We start from the raw sequence: 22,275 nt of genomic DNA on the forward strand, positions 1-22,275 counted from the left end.
GCACCGGATTTTACTGTAAACAGTCTGAGCGGCCTGGTCAATGAGTCACTTGGAGTAAGTCTGCCCAGAGAGCAAGGAGGGAAAACAAGACAGGAGGCGCCAAGGGGGGCCACACTTCACAAAAACAATTTTTCTCTAGGATTTTCTTCAGACACTCCCTATAAAGAAAAGCAATCAAATATTTAATAGAAAACGTAGTCATCACAATAACTCTTGGAAGTCTAATAAGCCGCACCTTGGCCACACAGAAGCATTTGAGCTAAATACTGCCTTTCAACAACATCAAAATCCTCACTGTTGAGCATACTCTGGTCTCACTGCCTGACTGTGCTTTCCCTTCTATGTGGGGTCTCCTACCAACCAATGGACAAGGTAACAAGCCAACGGTGCAGATGAGAAAAGGGCGGGAGAAGTTCCCACGCTGCCTCTCATCCTCCACCCTGCTCCTTGTTCCTGCGAACGCCCAGGCCCAGCAGCGAACAACACTGACTCCCCTCTCCCTGCACACGGCACCTGCCTCAGACAGAATCTCATGAATCCCGGGGTCTTGTTCCAAAGAATCTAAGAGGAAGTTGGAAACTTTGCAACACAGTGCATTTCACAGCTGAGTTTTGAACCCAAACCAGTCTGAACTAACAGCTCCTCCCTCTTGCCTCTAGTGCCTTCTCAGTTACCTTTTTTGGGTTAAACTTACGTATATAACTGTTATGCAAACTCTGGAAAGGCAGGAAACACGTGACAGGCTGGGGAGGTGGAAACAGACATTTATAAAGAAAATCTTCTCATTCCGCAATGACAAGGTGCACCATAGTGGTAACAACAGAAACACTTTACACTTGTATTAGAAAACGATACAGTTCTTGAGCAAATACACCAAATTGCCGCCTGCCACAGTAATAGTACCACTAAGATAATCATTGCTGTTATTATAGTCTTATATAGAGATTATTTTAGAAGTGCCAGCTAACACAGGTTGTTTGGGTTTTTTTAAACAAGATGCCCAGCCTTCCTAATTAACACGATATAAAATGTAAATTTCAAAGAAAATGTCAATGCCCAAATAATAAATGATTTTAAATGTTCCTCCCACACAATGCTGATTCCCCATGCCACAGCCGTGTGTACACGTGTAATTATTAGCAGGTTCACAGGCACACAATGGACCAGATGTGAACATGACTCCAAGCTGCTCATTTAATAAGCAAGCTCTCCAGACACTGTCAGCCCTGAAAGCACTGAGTCAAATGCCCAGATCAAAGCCTCTAAGCATGAGAAGGGGCCGGGGAAGTCATTATACCAACTGCTCATCCAGTGCGTGAGTCTCTTCAGAAGATCCCCGCCATGTAGTCACCTGGCTGCATGCCAGAACCTGCCCGTCACACCTGGCAATGCCGACTGAGAGCTCACTGCATCCCAGGGGAGGTCACCATTCCATCTTTGCGCAGCTCTATTTCATAATCAGTTGTAACTACCGGGTCAAACAAATCAGTGGTTCAGCTGAGGACATGGGTGTGTGTTCATTTTCCTCTGTAATGCAAGTCAACAAAGTCTCTAATTGAGTTCATCATAAGAGGATTCAAACATAATAATGACATATGTTTAGACTCATTGAAGTAGACCAAATCACTAGGCTAGTGAAGAAAATGGTACCTGAACCATATAATAAGCTTGCATTATATATCCATGTAATGCAGTGTTTTTTAACTTGAATAACTTTGCCACCGACCTGAAATCATTTTCAGAGTGCTGGTTTGGGACTAATAGGTAAATGCAGCACCTGGGCCCAGGACCAGGGTTCCGTTGCTCATATCACAGTCACTGGACATGTTTCCCCGAAGGGGGTGCGTGCAGCCTGGAGCTAAAACAGTGACCCCAAAGTTGTTGAAATATTCAGATGGTTTGTGCGATTCTCTGTAATAGCACAATTTAGAGCTAGATTTCTAGAGAGAAAATTTAGACTTTGTAAACTTAGAATGTGCAGGGTTAAAGAGTGGCCTCTCCCTCTGTTACAGGAGGCCCAGGTAATGAACCGACACTCATTTCAGTGAAAAAAAAAAAGAGCATTGAAGAGGGTTAGTTTTTCAATCCTTCACCTAATACTCTTTGAATCTTTAATATTTTTGTTTTCTAGTGTCTTTTCTTCTTTTTTTTCCTCTAGGATGGCATGTTTTCCCTCAAACAGTGAAACAATTTAGGGTGTGCAATCTAAGTAAATAGCCTAAATGTATCTTCTCTCCATGTACGTTCTCAAAATTACAACTTGGATTCTCTGAGTTTAATGAGTACAAGACTGCTTCCCATTAAAAAGAGAAAAGAGTAAGAAATTCAATAAGTGTTCAAGTAAAATAGAGCCATCCAAACATCTGTATTATATTAGAGGAGACACAAGACAAAACATTGACTCTGGAGGTTAAATCTAAATTTCCTGCTGCAGTTCTGAATGAGTTTGAGAGTTTAGATCAAAAAAGCAACAAGAAAACAAGGACTAAAAATGAAGCAACTTTCAAAGACTACTAAATGCCAACACTTCATTATTTCTTCGAAGCACCAATATAGCCACAAACAAAAATCAATAAAAATTCTGCACCGTCCCAGCTCTTTTTCCAAGTTAGGGTTGGTACACCTGAGAGCTGTGTGTCACAACCAGAATGCCACCTCTGACTCCTCACCTCTCTCATGGGGTGTTGTTGTATTTCCAAAGATAGTATTTCAGCCTCCTTTGGAATCTACTGCTCTTTAATTTCACAGTGCAAAAAGCAAGCCCAAATTCCCAAGTCGAAGGTCAACAAAGCAAGACAAATTATCTCAACAAAAAACAAAGAAAATGGGGCCAGAACCAGGATTCCGAAAACCCTATCTCTAAAACTGCCTTTCAAGCCTGCAACCTCTCCTTTATGAGGCTACTGAGTAGAATTACGTTTTAAGAAAGTAATGCTGACCAGTCAGTTTTGGTGACTCTCTGGAAGCTTCTCTGAAATGCAATTAATCTACATGCATTTGTCATTGTGAACTCAGAATAAAACAGCCTCTCTGACCACATCTGTGCTAGAGGGGCACATCTCTAAACCCTGCACATGACTCACTTTTTTCAACCACGAAGATTCTGATTGAGTCAAGGAGCTCAGGAGAAATTTATCATCAAATCATCTTAGATCTTATATCAAGTTATGCCTCAGTTTCAGCATCTGGGAAATGCAGACTGGATGCTTGATAGTCAAGGCCTTTTACCAATATATCCCTTGTCTCAACCCTCGGCCACAGCCAAAGAAATTCCACTGCTATTGTTTTCTGCGTCACTGGTTGTTCCTTTTCAGTCTCTCCTGCTTGTTTGTCCCTTCATGTCAGACGGTCCCAGAGCTCAGTCCTTGGTTCTCTTGTCTGTTACCAGTCACACCCTTGGAGAGCTCATCCAATCCACATATTCCAGTGATTCTCAAATGTGTATTTTCAGCTCCAACCCTTCTGCTGAGCCCCAAACTTACACACACAGCTACCTGTTTTGTAGCTCCATTTGGATGTCTAATAAACCTTTCACACTTCTGTGTCCCACACTGAACTCCCGACCTTTCCCCATTCCGTCCCACCAACATGCTGCCCTTACAAGGCTTCCTGTTTCTCAGCTAACGACACCACCATCCTTCCAGTCGCTCAAGACAGGTCTTCATGTCACACTTGACTCTCACTGTCCACATTCAGTCCATCAGATTATCCTACTGGCTACAAGAAATCCATCAAGAACACTGTGTAACAGTCCAGTCCAGTCCCTCAACACTTTCATATCTGCTGCCCTGGTCCAAGCTCCATTGTTTCGTACCTAGGCTACCCAATGGCCTGCTAGATGGTCTCTCTGCTTCTAGCCTGCCTGCTAGAGAGCCGAGGAGATCCTCTAAACATCAGTCATGTCTCACATTCCTCTGCTCCAGCTCTACACAGCCTGCCCGTTCCACTCAATAAAACAAAAGTCCTCACCTGGACTTGATTCCTACTTCTCTCGCCTGCTCAGCCTGCGTCAATTGTAATTGCCACCTGGCTGTTGCTTACACATTTCAGGCACTTTCTTCCCGTAGGTCCTTTGCACTGGTGCTGCTCTCTTTCTAGAAGGCTCTTCCCTCAGAGAGCCACAAAGCTTCCTTCCGCACATTCTTTTAAGTCTGCTCCACCACGTCCTTCTCTGTGAGGCCTGCTCTGAATACCTTTTTAAACTGCAACACCGCCCCAGCCCCGCCTGCTTGTGCTCCCAACTGTCTTCCCCTGCCTGCATTTTTTCATTCTCTAAGGTACTTGCCACTTTAAATTTACTTATTTTCTGTTTCCTCCCACCACACACACACACACACACACACACACATGCACACACAGAATGTAAGCTCCGTGAGGGCAGTGATTTCACGTTTGGTTCACGGAGTCCAGGTGCCTAGAATGTAGGTGCACAGTCCACCGCCTACCGATTGCCTGTCCTACTCTCTGCAGTTTTATCTGTGGCCTGTTCCCTTTTTAAACTGACTTTCCCTTACCTCTCTATAATGGAAATTCCGTTTTTCCTCCCTTTAAATTCCAGTTTTAAAACTCGCCCTCTGAGGTCTTTTCTACATTAGCTCTACTCCACTGACCGTGGAGTTTTGTGTACTTAGCTGACGACAACATTTTGCATTAACGTCTTTGATTGCAGACTCGAGGTCTCAAGTCATGCATACATACAACTGAACTCCCATTTCCTTAGCTGACACTGAATTTTGTTTTTTCACTGATTTGGTGCCTTTTTAAGACATGACACTACCATTTAAATAATGGGCACAGTGTACAGGTTCAGTTACTTCTCTATACAGATTATAAAACAAAGTATGAAATGTCAAGGACAGCCCTAGCTGGTGTGGCTCAGTGGATTGAGTGCCAGCCTGTGAACCTAAAGGTCACTGGTTGGAGTCCAGGTCAGGGCACATACCTGGGTTGTGGGCCAGGTCCCCAGTTGGGGGCGTGCGAGAGGCAGCCAATCAATGTCTCTCTCAAACAGGATGTTTCTCTCCCTCTCTTTCTCCCTCCCTTCCTCTCTCTCTAAAAAGAAATAAAATCTTTAAAAAAAGAAAAAGAAATGTCAAGGACATTCTCAGACTTCTTATGAGAACTATAGCCACTGGGATTATAAAGGTTTCGTGCCTTTACGAGACGCACTGGTAAGGAGAAAGATGATCAGAGACTTCCTTGGTCATACACAGGGTAAATACTGACAAGTTCACAAGCCCTCTCTGGTGAGAAACCCAAACCTATTGTGTCTCCTAAGAAAGATATGTTGAATTTCTAACGCCCCAGTACCTCAGAATGAAACCGTTTATTAAGAAACACGGTCTTTCCGGGGGTAATCAAGTTAAAAGTCATTACGGTGGGCCCAGCCCCATGTAACTGCTACCCCTATAAAGGGCGGATTTGGGACACAGAAACAGACATGCAGAGGGAAGACGTTGTGAAGACACACGGGAACACAGGATGAAGACAGAACTGGAATGATGGATCCGTGAGCCAAAGACTACCGAGGCCACCAGGGGCTAGGGGAGAGGCCTGGGCAGTCCTTCCCCGGCGCCTCCAGAGACAGCGTGGCCCTGCCAACACTTGAACCTCAGACTTCTGGCCTCCAGAGCTGTGGGACAGCAGATTCTGTCGTTTGAAGCCACCCAGTGTGTGGTACCTCGTTACGGCAGCCCGGGTACACCCATGACCTGGGTGCAGTAGATTGAGCTGAGACCTGGTTAGATGTCCACATTTTCAGGTTATTCAGGTTGCAACACATGCCCTGAAACTGAACTGTCTCTACTCCTGAATGATTTTATAATTATTACTTCACATCACCGATAACATGCTTAACCGGGGATAAGGGAACTGTCTTCTACTGTAGTATCAGAAAGATCCTCTCTTCTGAGTACGCGTGGGGATCAGTCAAGGCCCCTATAGTTTCTGCAGGCAAGTCAGAAAACATTCTGCACGGTTAATTGCCAATTATTGATGTATGTTTGCATTGGATCGATACAGGGGAAAACAATGTGGAAAATAGTCCAAATTACATGACTACATTTAATTTCATTGGTTCCGACTTTAGAAAAATGTCTGGTCCGAGTCACCTGGACCAACTGTCTACAGCGCCTTGCTTGCTGGCCCAATAAACAACGAACCGTTTAGCTTTGGCGGCAGGTCCACACCATATTCTAAGAGGACGAAAAATGAGAGCTACTCTTTTAAAGTTTTTACTTCAAGTGTAAACTCAGCTCAGTTCCCTGCAGGCAGACTCGGGTTCCAGTCCTTCCCTGGGCGTGAGGGCGAAAACAGCCTGCAGCCCCGTGGGAGCCTGGCGGCCGTGGAGCTGTGTCCCGCACTGCGCCTTCAGATCAGGTGACATCCGCCCAGCCCGGCTTCTTCCTGAGCCAGCCGTCAAGACCCCACGTTTTCCGCTGCTGCAATGCGCGCAGGTCTAGAAAGAGAATAATTAAAATTTAAACATTCCTGTCAGTTGCTGGACATTTTTCAGTAAACAAAGAATCACAATTAGCAAACTGGACACAGAAAAGAGTTACTAATACTATAAATTACAAGAACAACCCTAACACCTATTCAGCAACTTTACTAAAGTGCCAGGTGTTTTCTATACATTATCTCTAATCGTCACAAAGCCACGCAAGGAGGGTGCTGTCTGCCATTTTACTAGGAGGAAAATGAAGCTCAAAAGGCCTAAGTGGCAGAATCAGGATTTACAGCCGGATCTTCCCGGCTGCAAACTCAACCACTGAACAAGCAGTGTCACAAAGATCCCAGGACGTTCCAACCTCACTCGTATTATCCTGAACTTTCAGAACAGCCCTCACAGACAGGCAATGCTGTGATCCCCAGGTCACATCTGAGGGGACTGGCACTCGGGAAGGTTAAGTGGCTTGTCCATTAACTGGCAGCTAGTGGGCTGTGGAACTAGATTCAACTTTGGAAGCCTTTCCTCCTAATAAAAAATAACTTCCCTGTATGCAGGACTGTCCTACGCTATGTATAACCATCATAAACCACCCTAAAAGGCAGAGGGGTATTAACCGCACTGGCCACACCAGGCAGGTGAGGTTTAGAGAGGTGACTTGACTTTTTATGTCACAAAGCTATCACGTGGCAGAGCTGGGATTCAAAGCCCACACTCCTGGCTGCCTCCCCTCGGTCCTTTCAGTAAGCCACTGTGCTGCAGAATATTTGGTCCTGTCCAAACGTACCCAGAGATACTTGGTCCATGATTTGTTACAGAATACAAACATTGACCCTCATCCAAATTATAAGGACATTATTCTTCTTATAATTCATGAGGAATTTTGCATTGCACACTGATTCTTGTTCTTTCTCATCCTGAAGCTCAGCAGGGTTACTCTAAGTCAATGAGCAATTGCTCACAAGCCTCTGTCAGCCTAATTATGGGCTTTCTATCCATCCTACCTGCGAACCATTTCGGGGACACAGATTTGAGTCTCAGGTATCACCATGAGCCTGGCAGCTCACGCGGGAGCGGGACCACCAAGAACCTGGGTGATGAGTTGCTCACGGCTCGGCCGTTCGGCCCCTCATACTTCAAGGCCCTCTCAGCTGAACCAAACGTCTCTGTGGACACTTTAGGGCAGGACCAGGTATCAAGGACCATTCTGTGGGGACCAAAAATGTCCCTGTGGATGTTTTAGTCAGGACCACATGTCCACTCATCTAGCTGTGTCACCGAAACCCCTGGTTAACTTCCATGGGCCTGCTACAGCAATGGGGAGCAGGTGGGAGAGCACAGAGGATTAAGTTAAGACAACTTGACGATGTAGGAACAGGACAGAAAATACCATCTGGGTTACAACAGCCAAGTTTGCCTCCATGACCCCCAGAGCAGCATGCATTCTCTATTCCCCAAACAATTACACCCAATTTGATTTACAAAACGGAAAGAAATTCACACAAAAGGTAACCCCAGCAGGAGGGATAAGGAATAAGGAAAACATCGCCAGGAATAAGGTAGGTATAAAATAAAGGCCAAAATAGGGGACTTCTATGTGTCTTATTCATTTTACTGCGTGTTTAAAGACTCACCCCTGCCTGTATTTTCCCCACTGCTTTCCGTGGTAGTAGTTCCTTGCCTCACCAAACTGTGGGTTTGGCAGGAAAGGAGGAGGAGGTTCCTTCTGAATTCAGACTATTTCCCTGTGGTGAACTCTTGGATCAGAACCATAAGTTCACAAACAATATCATTCTATGACACGTTAGTGTTACGAAATGCTTCCACTCACTTGCCCTCATTTGATCTGCACATCAGCCCCAGGAGGTGGACAGACTCTACATCACAACCTTATTTTAATGACAATAAAACTAAAATCCAATTGAGTGACTTCTACAAGATCATACACCCAGAAAAACCCAGGCCAGAAGCCAGGAATTCTGTTACTAAATTTCAGGTTCTTTCCACAATAGTTCATGTTCTAGAGTACTTAAGAAATATCTATTTTACTGTACAATGTTGAATATCTCTATTGTAGTTACCAGATGACAAATTTTTATTATTTTTGATCGGCTTTATTTTTAGAGCAGTTTTAGGTTCACAATAAAATCGACAGAATATACAGAGAATCCCCATGTACCGTCTGTCCCCCTAAATGTGCAGCACCCCCAAAGACATCCACCACCGGAGGAATACAACCGTTACAATTCATCAGCACTTTGAACTACAAAGAATCGCGAAGTAATAACTCTACTAGCGTGTTCTCATTAAATAAAATAGAAAGATATGCATAGATAATGTGTAACTCTTTTCGGATGCATTAGGGAATGTGCCAGGTGCTTGCCTATTTGGGGGCATTTCATTCTCACAACTCTCTAAGGAAACAATTGCTGTTTTTATGTTTATATCTCAGGTAACTGAGGCTCAGGGAGGCTCAATGACTCGCCTACACCTGCACATGGGAAGCCAGGATTCAAAATACTCCGAAGTCCATGATATTCCTGAGGCATGGGCATCGGGAGAAAGACCCTGTAAGCCATCTCATGCTCTGATTAAGGCCGTTAATCACCCCTAGAACAACCCCAGGCCTCCTGGCTTCCTTAGGAACCCACCCCAACCTTTAGCCACCCCCAGTCAGTCGTCCATTACCTAAACACAGGAAAGAAGAGCGAAACACAAGGTGCTGCTCCACCGTGAGGACAGTCATAAGGTTGAGTACAAGAAGGATAAGAAGGAGAGGTGAGAGGGATAGAGGAGAAAGAGAGGGAGGGAGAGGGAGGGAAGCAGAGGGGGAAAGAGGGGGAAGAGGGGGAAAGGCAATTCCAAGTATTTTGGGAACCAACAGCTACCCGGGGTCCCACCCACCACCACACATACACCCACCACCAGCCTCTCCATCTTGCCCCTGAGCGAGCACATGAAAGACCTCTAAGGGGGCCTCCCAGTCTCTTGTCTAAACTCTCCCAAAACATCGTCCATAGTTTCAGCCAGGCCTGAGTGATCAGGGAAATAGAGGAACATCTCTAACAGGCCTTTAACCTTTAGAGTCTGACAATAATCACTACTCCTGTGCTACTCCAACATAGTACTAAAATACTGATGCAATGAATAACAATGGTAATAATAATTTATTGAGTTCCTATCACCTTTCAGGTCCTTTACATATTTAATCCTCTCGGAAACCGTATGATAAACAGTCCACAATTCTAAAACACGGAAGTTCTGAAAACACAAATTTTTTTCCTAAGTATACAGAAAACTCTTTTGGTGGCAAAACCTAATTTGAACCAACACTGGGTTTTAATTTTTTTTAAGTCTTTATTTGTCCGCTTAATGCAAACAGTCATACATTTTGGTGCTGATAGGTTAATGTGTTGGATTCTGGGGCACTGCCCCAGGCTCTACTGAGATGTGACATGCTAAGTCATACAGAATACATGCATGTTTTTCTTTCTAAAAATCCAAACATATCTAAGTTCCAAAACACAGCCAGCCATAGGATCTCAGACATCTCCAGTTTCCTGAGGAAAAACAGAGATTCACAAAGAATTCAATTTTATTACATATTTCCCTAGGTCATCAGAGGCCTTTTACTGATTAAAAAATACTGCTTCATATTTTTTTATAATTCAGAAAAGTATAGCTATTATGTGTGCATATAGTCTAATAGTGGTATTTAAGTGGTAAGTCCAACGTACAACCCCATCCAAACTATTTCAAGTGCTGCTGGCTTGTGGCTGATCAGAGAGGGCTGATCTCGTGTTTATCACCTGTCATTACTTTGTCCAGTCTCCCTCGAGGAAAATTCAGTGCTATCTCTAAGAACAATGGTTTACTATGTACTACTGGTACTGCTCTAAGCACTGTACATACCATCACATTTAAAGCTCAGAGAGCACGTTGAGATGGGCACTATTAGTCTCACTTTATGAATGATTAGTCTGAGGCGCAGAAAGGTTAAGTCTAGCTAGTAAAGGTAACAAATCTAGGATCTGAATCTCAGCAGAAATCAAATAGACAAAAGTCCTTTTCTTCCCATGTGGGGAAGAGGTGGGACAGAAGGTAAATAAATAAATAACCAAATTATATAGTATATCAAAAGGTCGATAAATCCTGTGAAGGGAATAAAATCTGAGCTTTAACTGCGGCACTACACTGTCTCTGAGTGAAGGCAGGGCCAGGTCTGTGTCTGAAGGGTGGAAGAGAAGAGAAATTTTAGGATGAATAAACTGAATAGTGAACTCCATAATCAAAGTGATGCCTATAACTGAATTTTTTTAAGAATACATAACTCCTAGTTCCAAGCATTCTTGAGTAACAAGAATTATATTTACCCTTTTGCCTGAAGCTTTCAAAAACAAAAGCAAAAAGACAAAATATATGAAATAATGGTTTTCAAGATACTGGATATCAGATAAAGGAGGTGAGTTAGTCTTGAGACACAGAATAAACAAGGTGAGCCCTAAGCGTTACCTAACTTATTTGAGAGAAATCTCAGGACATGGTGCAAGGAGGGGAAACCAAGGCAGAGCCCCTCTGTGGGTGCCCCTACAGCAGTACTTATGTGGAAAAATACAGCTCTAACTGCCTCGAACAGAAAAGGAGAAAGTCCCAAATCAATTTCTTCAGCCTTTGCCTTAAGAAACTAAAAAACAAAAAGCAAATTAACCCCCAAATTAAGCTGAATAAAGAAAATAATAAAGATCAGAGCTGAGATTAATAAAATATAAAATGGAATAATGATAAAATCAATGAAACCAAACCTGGCTCTTTGAGAAGATTAATAAAATTGATAGCTCTCTAGCTAGACTGATAAGGAAAAAAAAGAGAGGAATCAAATTACCAATATCAGGAATGAGAGAAGGAACATCACTAGAGTGTATATATATTTATAGGATAATAAAGGAATATTTTGAAACACTTTGTGCCAATAAATTCGGCAACTTGGATGAAATGGAAATACTGCTTGAAAAACACAAACCACCAAAGCTCACTAAAAATATATATATATATAATATATATTATATATATATATTTATATATATAAATAATATATATTTATATATATAAATATATATATAAATATATATATATTTATGGAGAAAGAGAGAGAGAGGGAACCTGAATAGCCCTATACTAAAGAAATTGAATTTGTAGTTTAAAACCACTGGAAAACAATAATAACAAACCTCCAAGCCCAGGTGGCTTCACTGATGAATTCCATCAGACATTTAAGGAAGAAGTAATGTCCAATTCTATACAAACTCTTCCAGAAAATTTAAGAGGAAGGAATACTTTCCAACTCATTACATGGGACCACCATTATCCTGATACAAAAACCAGATGAAGACAATAAAAGAAAATAAAAATACAGAATGAATATTCCTCATGAGCACAGATACAAAAATTCTTTTAAAAAATTTTAGCAAATTAAATCCAACAAGATATTAAATGGATAACATATTGTGACTAAGTGAGGATTTGCCCAGACTGCTACGTTGGTTTAATATTTAAAAAAATCAATCAATGTAACACACCATTTAGCAAACTAAAAAAGAAAAATCATATGATCAATTAACATTGATTCCTGATAAAAATTCTCAGTGTATTAAGAACAGAAGGGAACTTCCTCATCTCAGTAAAGGACATCTATTACAACTCTATCACTAACCTCATCCTTAAAGGTAAAAGACTGAACACGTTTCCCTGAAAATCAAGAACAAGACAAGGATCTCCACTCTCACCATTTCTATTCAACATCATGCAGGAGATGCTGGCCAGTTCGATAAGGCAAGAAAAGGAGAAAAGGGCATCTGGACTTAAAAGGAATAAGTAAAACTGTCTTCATTTGTAAATGACATATTGTCTACAGAGAAAATCCTACAGAATAGTTTTAAAAACTACTGGAACTGGTAAGTGAATTTAACAGGTTTGCATGATATAAGCAATACACACAATCATATTTCTATATACCTATGCACTAGTGATAATTAGAATTGGAATAAAATATCATTTACAATAGCATCAAGAATATGATAAATATGACAAAAGATGTACAAGAATGTACAATGAAACTAAAAACATTGCTGAAAAATATTAAAGACTACTTAAATAATTGGAGATCATTGTTTATGAGTCAAAAGTTTCAATACTTAAGAAAACAGTTCACCCCAAATTGATCTATAGATTCAGCATGAATCAAAATCCCAGCTAGCTTTTTGTAGAAAAATCAAGCTGATTCTAAAATTCATATGGAACTGCAAAGGACCAGAATAACAAAAGAAAAACATTTTTTTTAAGAACAAAGTTAAAGAACTAACACTACCCAATTTCAAGATGTGTTATGAAGCTACAGTAACCAAGACAGTGTGGGATTGACAGGAAGACAGGCAAATGCATCAACAGAAATGATTAAAAAATTTATATATAGACCTACACATATAAGGACAGCTGATTTTTTAAGATGCAAAGGCAGTTCAGTGGAGAAAGGGTAACCTTTTAAACAAATGATGCTGGAATACACATAAAAGTGAGTTTAGATAATATTTCACACAATACAAAGATTCATTTAAAATGTATCATAGACCTGAATGTAAAGTCTAAAACCATTCAACTCCTGGAGCAAAATATTGATGAAAATTTTTATGACCTTTCATTAGGCAAAGACTTCTTAGCTACAACATCAAAAGCATGAGAGATAAAAGAACAAATTTGTAAATTAGACTTCATGAAAACTAAAAGCTGTTAAGAGATTAAAAGACAAGCCCAGACAGGGAGAAACTATCTGATAAGCATATATCTTATAAAACATTCATTTCCAAAATATATAAATAATTCTCAATTCTGAAATGAGGACACCAACAATCCAATAAATATATGGGCAAAAGATGTGAACAGATGCCATCAAAGAAGATGTATGAGCTCTGCCTGGTGTGGCTCAACGGATTGAGTGCTGGCCTGCAAACCAAAGTGTTGGGACCTGCCCTGCCTGGTTTCAGAGGCTGTAACCCTCCATGGTTAAGGCTGAGTAAAAACACCTTGGGACCATAAGCCACTAAGGAGACAAAACTTATCCTCCCAGCAGGGGCACAGCCTCTGCCCCCTTTACTTCACCTTGCTTGGCCCCTGGAGGATGGCTGGATAGTCAATGATGGGCAAGATTCCTCAAATGAGGAATAATCTAAGACAGAAACAGTCTTGAAGGGGCCATCAGGGAAGGACTTCGGGGACTATGGAGAAGGGATAAAAGACCCTCACCCCTTGGCTTTGTTATAGCCTGAGTCCTCATTCTATCAGTAAAAAGTCTCCTAATCTCTTGGCTGCCTTACTTCCCCCACCTGACAAGCCTAAAATAATGCTGGAGGCAGGTGCAGCCCTGTGCTGGAACAGTTGGTTCCAGGGGGCAATCAGGCCTGAGAAAGAATGCATAAAATCCTATAAAACCTGCTTTGCTAAGAATGCCCTCAATTTAAATATTAAGTGTCGAAGTATAAAATGAGTTTGTTTCCCAAAGTTTTATGGCCCTTTGGTGTCACTCTATCTATCTGACCCTGACTCAGAATAAGCCCCCATAGTTCTTTGAATGTTATCCATTCCTTGATCATTACTGTCTGACAATGATTGATGAGCTTTATGTATATACCCCCTGTATTCTTATGCAAACTAAGCCCAATAAAAGCCCACTGAGAGAGAGGCTTGAGGCCTTTCTCCTCTGAGAGACTGGTCAGCCTTTCCTCCCCAAGCAGATTATGTTCTCATCCGCAGCAGCCAGGGAAGCTCTGTGGGACGGAGCTCCCCCACACCAAAGGGTCGCTTGTTTGATTCCCAGTCAGAGCACATGCCTGGGGTGCCAGCCAGGTCCCCAGTAGGGGGCACACAAGAGGCAACCACACATTGATGTTTCTCTCCCTCTCTTTCTTCCTCCCTTCCCCGAGCTCCAAAAATAAATAAAATCTTTAAAAAAAAAAAGAAGAAGAAGATATATGAGTGGCAAATAAGTACATGAAAGGATGCTCAGCATCATTAATAATTAAGGAAATACAAATTAAAATAACAAAGAGATATCACTACACACCTAATAGAAAGGTTAAAATTATAAAGATTCAGAGTAACAAATGCTGGTGATGGTACTGAACAACTTTAATTCTCATACACTGCTGGTGAGAATGAAAAATGATACACTCACTTTGAAAAACAGTTTGTTAGTTTCTTAAAAAGTAAAATATATACCTGCCATTGATTCTAGTTACTCTACACAAGACTTGTACACAAATGTTCTAAGAAGGTAAGGTTTTGCTATCTTTCTTTGCCTTCCTTATGCAAAATCAAGGTTTCAAATGTCTTACAACCTTTGACACGATCAGTAACTTTGTTTATTATGTGTTCTGATGAACTATTTTTACATCAAAAATGACTGCAACAGTCAGTGTCGTAAATGCAGCTTGGGCAGAACTCAGCAGCACCAGCCCATCTCAGGTGGAGCAAAGGCAGAGAGGGGCGAGCACCTGAAGGCTCACGAACTCACAAGTCTGGAGGTGGAGGTCAGCTGTGAACTGGGACCTTAGCTGGGCTACAGCACAACACACAGCCTCTCCGTGTGGCTGGGCTTCCTCACAACGTGGTAGCTGACTCCTGCATGCTAACATCCCAGAGAGAGCCAGCCAGAAGATGTACCACCTCTTCTAACCTAGCCTTTTACGTCACACACTGTTATTCTGGCACATTCTAGTCTCTAAAATAACAAAGGGAAGTCCACATTCAAAGAAGGGGAATTAGAGTCTACCTTTTGATAGGAAAAATACCAAAGAACTTGCAAATGTGCTTTAAAACCACCATACTACTCTTATTGAAAAATTTTCACCATTTCTTTCAAATACATGGCCAGAAGCTTTTGTGGAAGGAGCACTGCATTGTGACTCTGGGGCACTGGATTCAAATTCTGATACCGATTTGAGACTATGGTATGGGCACTAATTTTTCATGATAAGGCTCGGAACAGAGGAAGTCAAAGTGCCACAAGAGAAGACAGAGAGGGGAGGGAGGCAGGCTGAACAGTTCAAGTGTTTAGCAGAGAAAGGCAGTGAAATACCAGGCAAAACATAGCACAGTATTTAGACTCCAAAAAGAATGCTTCAAGCCACCAGTGGCTCAATCCTGTAACAACGAAGTGGAGAATGGTGGGCAGGCCAGCAGCCACCAACAAGGAAGTCTTGCAGCAGGTTGCAGGTGGCTTTAGGGCCGGGATTGGGTTTGGCACCCCTTTCGTGGGCAGAACTGTGCTTCCTCTGGACAGCAAACATTCTGCTGTTGCTGCGTCAAATCGTACAGACCCAGCACTGCATGCTCATGTGACCGGTGTTCCTCCTAAACTAATAAGCTCTTTAAGGGCAGGGGACATGTTTGATTTATTTTTGAATCTTAACACCTTGCATGGTACCTTTGGTGCCTGGGACTCAGCACGTGTTTATGAATAAATGGAACTAAACCGTTGACGTCAAAGCAGGGATCCAGCCTTCAGGGAATAAAAGTCAAGGGCAGGGTATGAGGATAGGATTTAGAACCGAGAAAAATAAAGGCCCGGTTTGTTAAATTGTACGATCCTAGGAAGATGGTCCATCCATGTTGAGGCCTGAGCATGACTGGCTGCAAGGCTGACCTGCCTGAGCTCTTAAAAAAGGGCCCCTTAGTTTTCCCCCAAAGATTAAGCCTAAAGCCTGGGCTGTAAGCTCACAGGGAGGGAACAAGTGGCAGGAACAGAAAGATCTGCAGCTGTCCCATGTGACAGAGAGCACCAGGCAGTTTGTGAGATTCTGCTCACAGGAGGGAGATGCCTCTGAACGTGGTGCGTTTGGACAACACGGCCAGGAACCTCCCACTGTGCCATGTGGCTTCACCAGGCCAGACCACTCTGCGAGCTCCTCTGTCCGGCTGCCCCAGGCTTCCACAGACATCAAACAGAGCTCATCACCATGCCCAAAACACCGTCTTCCTCCTGCCTTTCCTGATTCCATGCAACAAAACCAGCACCACACGGCTCGCGGTGCAGGAACCACGCCTTGTCCTGGATGCCTCGCCTCAGTCATCCCCAACTTGCAGTCAAGTCCTATCAGTTCCAACTCTTCATTATCACTCAAAACTCTCTCCTCTTCCAAGAAACCCTTCCCTGACTCTAAAGAGTTGAAATGCCCCTCTCCCATCTTTCCATAGCACACCTTAATCAGACCATGCCAGATTTATGCTGCCCACTAGACCTGAAGTACCTCCAGGTCCTGGGCTGTGTCTTCCTGCTGGTGGTGGAAATCTTGTTCTTTCACGGGATCTCCAGGAAGGCATTCTAAGAATCCCACGCATGGGGGGTTGGGGTGTGGTAAGATTAGAAGGCTGTCCCTGGGTACCCAATGTCTCATTTCTATCTGTCCCACCGTGGAAAAAGTCCAGCTTTATCTTCCTCAAGGCCAAAACAAAGACCAGTGTCCAAAGATTCTGTGCTGTTGGTCCAGCACCAGCAGTCTCCGTCCTATCCAGGTAGCTTAGCACTGCTCCCGGCTGCAATTCACTGCTGAGTTGCTGCACCCAAGGTCCCCTGTGGAGCCTGTGTTTGGAGTCCATGGGCTGCTGGTCACACAGCTGCTAGGGCCACATGGTTACTATGGAGAGAGGACGTATGAACAAGCAGGGGGCACGTGTAACCGAGCGAGCGAGAAAGGGGTTTGTCTTTGTTAGGCTCAGGTTATATTATCTTGGGCTTGGGAAGGAGAGGATGCTTTTTAAAAAAATCACCAATCAACTTCCCAAGCTTTCATGGGCTTCTGATGGGCCCAGCCCTTAACCAATTCATTTCCTTCTCCCAGGCTAGACTGACAGGCCCCTGTGATGGCCATCTTGGCTCCTACTGCACATCTGCTCACCTCCCCCTTTACTGTTCTATCCCTTCCAGCAGTGATCTACAGGGAATGGAGCAGTGATTTCCTGGGGAGTGTGACAAACTGTAGTTTTGTAGAGAAGCAAGCCTATGCTCCCAGTTGATTTTACTTAATAATGTCTGATTCCCTTTGCTCTCTTCCTTTATTAATATCTAGCTGCCTATACTAACATTATTACACTGCCGATGACATTGTTCAACAAATGTTTGTGGAGTAAATGAACAAACAAATTAAATATACCCACAGTCATTGGAAACTGTGCCCTCCTCCCAGCACTTCCTAACCCATTCCCCTGTGTTTCCTGACTGGAGAATCGAACCCAAAACTCTTCAGTTACAGGACAGTGCTCCAACCAACTGAGCCACATTGGCCAGGGCACTCCAGAGCCCTTACTACCTTTAATGTGCTATTAATTAATTTATTTTATTTAGTTCTCTCTTTGTCCTCAACAACCCCCACCACCACCAAATGTAAGTTTCAGGACAAAAGTGAGTTTTGACTATTGGTTTACCCCTGAATCTCGAGTGGGTGGAATAGTGCCTAACATTCATTAGGCACTTAATAAATACAGGCAAATGACAAGCCTCTGCAGCTTAGTTGGGTCAGATGGCCATAGCATTGTCTAGGCAGTGATCCTCCCAGGTTCCCTGGCAATCACGCCTCCCCAAGGGGTCACCCACCCTCTCTGCAAAGCAGCTTATCTGAGGGCAGCTACTGCTGCAGCAGAACCAGCCACCAAAGGAAACCCTTCCCATCCGACAGCTGGGAAACTCACTTAGAAAGGTTTCGATCCCCATGTGCTGACAAAAGCAGTCTCTTACAAAGTAGCTGTGATTATAAACCATTATCTTCAAAGTGCATTTAACAAGGAACTAGTTGGTATGTTTATGAAAATTTAACATTTAAAAAACTTGCTTTCAGGAAATATAAATTTGGGTTATTTTTCTAAGCCAGTGGTAAGGAAAATCACCTTTATAATAACAAAATCAAGATTAGGGGGGATATTATGTTGCTACCTTTATAATAACAAGATCAAGGTTAGTCAGAAAAATTATGTTGCTACCTTTTATTAAAAAATTCAGACGGGGTTTTTTAAAGGTGACTAAAGTGATTTATTCATGACTGTCTACGTAAGAATGCTAATGCTTGTGGCACTCACCATATGGCGTCACCTAGACATGTCGTGCTGTTTGATTCTCCGGGACTCTGGAATACGGATACAATTAGATCCACCTCAGAGCAGAAGAAATAAACTCAGAGAAATTAAGTATTTGTTATAACATTTTGTTTCTTAACAAAAAGAAAGCGATTGAAATTACTATGGCAAAATGGTTAGATTTGACAAAGTTAAATGGTGGGTAAATAGTTCTTGTATCTACTTCTTTGTGAACTGGAGATATTTCATAATAAAAAATAAATCAAATGATAGCAATAATTTCACTATGTTACAGTGCTAACTAAGGGCAGAGTCCAGATTTAAATTTACATGTTTGACACAAAAGTCCGTGTTTTTTCCCACAATACTGTGCTGCCTCTCCTAAATGGAAACAATTACATTTGCTTGAACTGTAAGTCCTCATTAAATAGTTATTATTAGCAGGAATAATAATACAATATACTACCTCTTTTTCCCAAATGCCTTTGAGATGGCTCAGTAACGCTAGACCAGGAGATTGTGAAAATTATCCCCTATTCCCAAATAGCATCTTGGGATATAACCCACAAGCTCAGAACCAGCCTCTCTATTTTACAGTCTAAGAAAATTAAAAATAAGGAGCATTAAACTCAAGAAATATTATGGACAAAGAAAGGAAAATGAGGAAACTAGAGAGAGTTGGTGGGTAGGAGGTTACCGCGAGTGAGTTCTGGAAGAGGGATGGGGGAGAATCCTAAGATTCCAAGGACAAGGTGGGAGAAAAATGACCACACAAAGAAAGGAGGCACAAAAAGAGGCAGATGAGGTGGAACCTAGAGATGGGGAAAGACAAGAGTTAAACAAAATAAAAGGAGTATAAAACAAGAAAAAATAGAAATTAGAGAAAAGAGAGGGACAAAGCAATAGTAGATAAAATGAATGAGATAGAGGAGAAGGCAGATGCAGCCTCCAGTGATTTCACAAATCACTTCCACGTCCCGCCACGTGGGTTTCCCCCCCACTTTCCGACATGAACAGGATCAGCGACTTGGAGTGACAGACTTTGCAATCTCGGGGTATTTTTCAATTCATTTTAATGGATTGAAAGCATCAGTGAGCAAACAGACCCCTTGCCATGAAAATTAAGCACTGAGGAATGCAAATGAAATACCGACATGACATAATACTTAGAAATATGGCCTGTGGCACAGAAACAGAATGTTGTTGTAGAACCATCTTCGATTCTGCAGCAAGCCTCCAGACCGCAGGCTGCTGTCACAGATTTTATTTCTCCTCCCCTCTTAGTCCACCGCACTGGAGATGGGAACCCGACTCCATCTTTACCACGACAAGCAGGAGGAACCCTGGTGAACACGCCCTGCACCCACACTCACCTGTGCCGGCACCTTCAACCAGAACAACAACGGGCAGCATGGGAGCAGCCGTGACACGCTGGCCCAGCGCAAAGGTGTGCTGTTCGGAATGATTTTTTTCTTTCTCCCTTCCAGGGAATTCATAATGTGCAAACAATGTCAGGGTCTTTTTAACCCTGCAGCTGCGATCAATTTTCCTTCCAGATTCAGCAGGCTCCTTTCTGTAGATAAACATTTCTTTCTAAAAAGTTAGAGGTTAAAATGCTCTAAAGGGATAGAGGTTATAAAGCTCTAAAGGGAGATTTAGTAAAAACTATTAGCATATATTGTCCAATTAAGTACTTGTTCTTCTTCCAATGGAGACTGGCTGTTTTAAACAGGTATTCTGTAGCCATTTCATCTGTTTATAGAGAAGGTTTAAGTTAATTCCAGTTAGATTAATTCAGTAAGGACTTAGGTTAAAGCCTTAACAAATCCTACGTCTGTCCAGGCACTGCGGCCTAATTCACACATTACAGTTAGAACATCGACCATAAGCTGGACAATCTGTCAAAGTAAAAGTCTTCTTTACGTAGATGCAGTTCCTAAGGAAAAGTGACCTGAACGTATTAACAGCCATCAGAACTCACCCACTCTGCCATTATTTCCACCTTCTACCACTGAGGACCACCAACCACCAAGCTCCCTCTACGAGTGGGAACTACAGAAGCTGTACTTCACCCCCAGTGCCCCTCCCGCCCCATCAGCACTGCAGTCTCCTTCTCAGGTCCCACCCCTCTCTAGGACTGACCCAACATCCTGCCTGCACAGCCTCGCTCTCCGGTCCCTGCATGGGCCGCCTGGTGTGCAAGCCCTGAGGGCTGCCTTACTGCCACCCCCGTCAAGGGAGGAGCAGACACTGGTCTCAGACTCAGAAGAGCTGGGTTTGAGTCTCAAGTCCTCTGCTTCCTAATTGTCTGGCTATGGACAACTTATTTAACCTCTTGGAGCATCCTATCTTTACCCTTAAAATGGGGAGAGGATCCACTCTACCATCTTCACGGGATTACTGTGAGACTCTGTGAGCCTCCTCAATGGAAAAGCGTATTTAAGTTCCATAGTGATATATACTTATTTAGAAGTAACCTTTTTACCAGAGATATAAGGTGGTAAACAGTGGTCCAATTTTAGAAATTATAGTACACTGGAAAGTCGGCCTGAAATTCAGGAGACATGGACCCAGTCCTGGCTCTGTTGGACTACCCTACACAAGTCACTTAACTTCTCCAAGACTTTGTATGATTTACTGCTTTTGGCGACCCTCAGATACTAATAATCTGAGTCTAGAGCGGCATCGTTCAATTACACACGTGCTAAATAAGCTTTAAGGGGCGAGAGTGGGAACGGTACTAACACTATAATGTTGCTTATATGGAAAAATAAGTTCTGAGTGATGACAACTGGCTTACAAGTGAACTTTGGGAACAAAATCAGTTCATCCCAATGTGGAGACGGGATCACTGCTACAGATTTCCATTACAAAAACGTCTTTGGTGAAGTTGGCAAGTACCTCCCATGCTCTTCTGGAGCTGGTTTCCCACGACATTTGTGCTGTCACGCTGGCTGTGATCTGGGGTGTACTCAGGCTCTTAGCTACCCACATGGCCGCCGCTTCCACGGGTAGTGGCTGATTTGCCCTTTGGCACCTGGTGTGTGTGTGTGTGTGTGTATGTGCTTGAGGGGTGAGGGAACGTGATCGACAGGGATTGTACTTAAAATCTGATATTATTTGATATTATTATATATCATGAGAGTGTTCTGCATTCTTAGAAAAAGAAATCTGCAATATCAACAGACACTTCCATTTTAACCTTTTCTTCCTCACACCCTTCTGACATTAACTATCTAAAAAAGGAAAAGGCGGTACATCCCTTCAACTGTTCTAAGAAAGGCAACTGGATAACTAGTATTCTCCAAAACTAAAAAATAGAATAAAATAAAATGAAAAGACTTTCCCCTTAATTGCCCTCCCCAAAGCAGAGAAGTCAAGGACACATTAATCCTGAGTGACGCATGTTACAGTAATCTTTTGATGATATAAGGGAGCGTGAAGAGACCATGGGATATTCTTGCCATGGATGTTTGGGGTTACATGACAAGAACTTTACTCTGAATGGAGAACAGCTCAGATGGAGGCAGAACCGACAGACCCAGAAACCTGACATTAAAACCCAACACAGTATGTTCACTGGCTGGGGTTTCAGTATATGGCTGTTATAATAAAAATAACACAGTCCAAGAAATCACAATCATAAAGACAGGTTACTGTAAGAAATCCCCTCACACACCTTCCTCCTATGATGAACTAATAAGCTGTGT

The 22,275-nt window shown here is 42.7% G+C and overlaps 1 long non-coding RNA gene across 1 annotated transcript; it reads right to left on the bottom strand.

Annotated features, from left to right (window-relative positions):
- Positions 1-6,425: 6,425 nt before the first annotated feature.
- Positions 6,426-20,300, bottom strand: LOC139440303 (uncharacterized). Its single transcript, XR_011650439.1, has 3 exons — positions 19,939-20,300; positions 18,569-18,615; positions 6,426-6,457 (listed from the first exon to the last, which is right to left on the bottom strand). It is a non-coding gene; the product is annotated as an uncharacterized lncRNA (long non-coding RNA).
- Between the last annotated feature and the right edge of the window lie 1,975 nt (positions 20,301-22,275).

The sequence above is a fragment of the Desmodus rotundus genome, chromosome 10, assembly GCF_022682495.2.
Source record: "Desmodus rotundus isolate HL8 chromosome 10, HLdesRot8A.1, whole genome shotgun sequence".
In the NCBI taxonomy this organism is placed as follows: Eukaryota; Metazoa; Chordata; class Mammalia; order Chiroptera; family Phyllostomidae; genus Desmodus; species Desmodus rotundus.